Source organism: Leptopilina boulardi, unplaced genomic scaffold (genome assembly GCF_019393585.1).
Source record: "Leptopilina boulardi isolate dan_hultmark-lab unplaced genomic scaffold, ZJU_Lbou_2.1 LbouV2_104, whole genome shotgun sequence".
In the NCBI taxonomy this organism is placed as follows: domain Eukaryota; kingdom Metazoa; phylum Arthropoda; class Insecta; order Hymenoptera; family Figitidae; genus Leptopilina; species Leptopilina boulardi.
This window is the reverse complement of record NW_026137646.1, coordinates 63,749-67,827: the sequence shown is the minus strand read 5'-3', so window position 1 is coordinate 67,827 and position 4,079 is coordinate 63,749.

Here is a 4,079-nt window from a genome sequence, read left to right as displayed (position 1 = left end):
TGAAACGAAAATTCCCTGAAGAAGTTGTCCAATTGACTCCTAGTCATCATGATCTACGTTAGAGTCATCCTGGAGTATTGATTATTTGATAACAGCTGAAATTTCCTGGATAAGTTGTCCAATTGACTCCTAGTCATCATGATGTACGTTGGAGTCATCCTGGAGTATCGATTGTTTGATTACAGCTAAAATTCTCTGGAAAAGTTGTCCAATTGACTCCTAGTCATCATGATCTACGTTAGAGTCATCCTGAAGTATTGATTATTTAATTACAGCTAAAATTCCCTGATGAAGTTGTCCAATTGACTCCTGGATATCTGGATGTACGTTGGAGTCATCCCGGAGTATCAATTATTTGATTGAAACGAAAATTCCATGAATTCTGGGAAAATACCAAAAATTTTCCGGGAATGTTCTCAGAATGTTCTGGGAACTATTCTCAGAGTCACTCTGCAAAAATTCCGGGAACCTTTTCACGTGGTAAAGTATACTAAAAAAATGCAAATGTAAAGAGAAAAATAAAAAAAATGATGAGTTTCACTAAAACCTGGGGTCCATTTGACCCCGGTGTGGCTAGTAAGGGTTAAGTAAAAATAAATATATTTTGAGAATTCCAAGAAAAATAATTTTAGGAAAAGAGTAGATTTTGTGGAAAAAGAGAACAGTATTCGAGCGAGAAGCGTTAAACTTAAAATTAAATAATATTACTTATGATGAACAACCTTATACATAAAGGTTTTTGAAAGTGCTTCCTTCTTTTCACTTCTGCCTAAAAATGTATATTTCGTACCAACTTTTGGGGACAGAATTTTATTAAGAGCAGCTTTTACTGTCATACTTAAAGATCTGCATTTTCCAATAGATTTCAATGATTTTACCTGCAAGTAAATCAAATTATTAGAACTATATTCAGAAACATATTAGCACATTCCTTATACTTAATAATTAATAATATTAATAATTCCTTTTATTAAACAAATATAAAAGCCTCTGCCAAATTGTACTATCCTAACATGCACTTAAGGTACATAGCATTTTTGTATTTATTTCATGAATACAGTGCTTCTGGAAAGAGGTCAGTGCTCTCTTCGGTAGCAAAGCAATTAGTTGTGTATGTGTGACTGATATTTAATATTTAGGTATAAATTTAAAATTGTTAATTTGTGAAATTACAACGAATCTGAATTAATTGTATTTTTTTGTAAATTAATTTCTAACATTATACTAGTCCTGTTTAAATTTTATTTTGTTTATTTATTTATTTTAATTTTATTTGCTCCTTTAATGCATTTTCATCAAACAATCTTTCGCGACACAAGAAATCAATATATGTAATTAGGCTTGTGTATGTCGACAGAGGTCATTATTTTTTTTTAATTTCAAGGAATTTTTTAGGATGAATTGATGCTTTTTTAGAGTGTCAATAATTTATTTGGGATATATTAGAACTTTGAACTGGAAAAAATGCATATTCGAAATTAAAAAGAAATTTTTTAACCAAAACACCACCAGAAAAACATTTTTGAGCTCCTGAAATCGAAAAATATCGAAAAGTTAAAAATCACAATCGAAAATTTTCACCAATACAGTCCTTACAGTATGAAGAGGCAAAAACAAATTAAAAAATTCATAGAACAGGGGAGAGTGAGCATCAATGAGACACCTTTTCTTCATAGACGTAGTAAAATGTTAAATTTAAAAATTTTGAGCTCTTTTTTGCATTAATATAAAAGTTGTACTCTTATCTAAATAATGTACACATAATATTAAGATTTAACAATGATTAAATACAAAAATTTTAATTTTTTAGAAATTAATACATTTGTCCATTTTTGAAAATCGATGAGGTACAATGAGACACTATGAATAAATACCGAACAAGTATTTTAATAATAATTTTCTGCTTTGTACTTTCTAAATAGACATATTTTGCAACAAATAATATAAAAAAAGGTTCTAAAATATTTATAATTTGATGATATTTTAAATTAATATATTTTGATGTTAGATTTCGTATCGAAAGTGATAATGACTTTTTTCACGGTTACAGTTCTGCTAATCAAAGCCGAAACGAAAATATCAAATAAACCTTTTATGATTAGTGATGCCATAACCCCCACGTTTAATAATTTTATACTTTTTGCCTGTCTCATTGATGCTCACAGGCAATTACAATAAAAGAATTAAATAAAAATTGCACATAAAATTTTAACGAAAATTAAGTTACTGGATATTGTAGCCTAGAACCTGAGTAAAAAATAATAAGTAAACTTTTATTTAAAACTTATCTACATATGTGATGCTTCATGAGAAAAGGCATCTAACGTGACCTATGGAGATGGATGATGCTCTGCGACAGTGGTTTTTTTTTTTTTTTTTTCACCTTACTCGGACCGAGCAGCTCTCTGGAATTACCAAGTCCGAGGAAGGATTTTGATTACGTCGCAAAGTCATCATCCATCGTGCCTCAATATTAGTTCCATCTGCCGGACTCCTATTTCGAGAAGTCAAGTGCAGGGGAACTGTTACCTATGACATTCCTCTCTCTCGCCGGACTCCTTTGCAGGTAGTCCAGTTGCGAGAGGAGCGTTGTCATCCGTCATACTTCAGTATTAATTCCATCTGCCGGACTCCTCTTTCGAGAAGTCAAGTGCAGGGGAACTGTTACCTATGACATTCCTCTCTCTCGCCGGACTCCTTTGATGGAAGTCAAGTTGCGAGAGGAGCATTGTCATTGTTACGCCATCGTGCCTCCTTTTTATCGACGACCATCCGCGCAAATATCTCGAAATGAGGGTATCCCGCGCGACTGACCAATTTTTGCGCAGAGGCGGGCCATGTCACCCGCTCACCCAGTCCAAGGCTCAGGGCCTCGCGCTCCTCAGCGAATGTTGGGCATTGCGCCAGGACATGCATCATGGATTCCTCCAGAGCACCACATCTGCAAGCTGGTCCGTCACCGAGACTAAACCCCCAGAGTTTAGAGGAAAAGTCTCCATGACCGGTCATCATTTGCGAGATATGGTATCCCGGAAAAATCCATGAGCTTTTCAGACGACATCGGACGTCAGGGATCAGCGTGTGCGTCACCCTGCCGACCGTGTCGTCTGTCCATGCATCCTGCCACATTCGGACCATCTCCCTCCTTACTTCGCTACCCGTGCGTCTCTCCACGTCTTCTCCGTTGACGGATAGATTGCCATGACGGAACCCGAAGCGTTTGCGCACGCTATACAATGCCACGCGCTCGCGAAGGTGGAGACATACGGGCAGTACGCCTGCAAGCACGCATAGCGCGCTACTCGATGTTGTTGAGTAGGCTCTTGTGACTGTCAGCAGTGCTTGTCTCTGTGCCGTTTTCAGTTTTCGTAAGTCCGTCTGTGGCGTTATGTCGGCCCATCCGGCTGCCGCGTATCCCGCAATTGAAGGGAATACACCCCGGTAAATTGTTGTCAAAGTCCGGTAGTGTAGTCCCCACTTGCTGGGGGCAGCGCGCCGGATGGCAGCCATTAGTTTTTTCAGTTTGTCAACAGTTTTCGTACAGTGAGTCGTAAACTTGAGCCTCTCGTCAATGTGGACGCCAAGTACTCTCACACTCTTTTTGAGGGAGATTGACTTGTCGTCCAATTTGACTACAGGGGCTCATATGCTTTCATCAGAGGGGTATCTCCACTCTCTGTTCTTCTTTGATCGCCTACTGTTACAGGGTGGGTCGTACTTGAGGAACACCATCTCCGTTTTGGACTTTGACAACTGGAGGCCGTTTGCATCGCACCAGCGTGAGACTGTATCAACAACCATATGTGCTGTCTCCTGGAGTCCCCGGAGACAATTACCGACAAGTCATCCGCATATACTGCAAATGACTTCCCGAGTAATTCCTCAAGAGTCTCCAGAAGGTCATCGAAGGGAATATTCCAAGCGCAGGGTCCCAAGACAGAGCCCTGAGGGCAGCCTTTGGACGCCGCGCGTGAAATAGAGCCTCCGATCCAGGAGAGGGTCATCCATCTTTCTCCGAAGTAACTTCCCATGACCGCCAGGATGTTTGTTGGACAGCCTCTTTTTGCTAAACCGCTCAT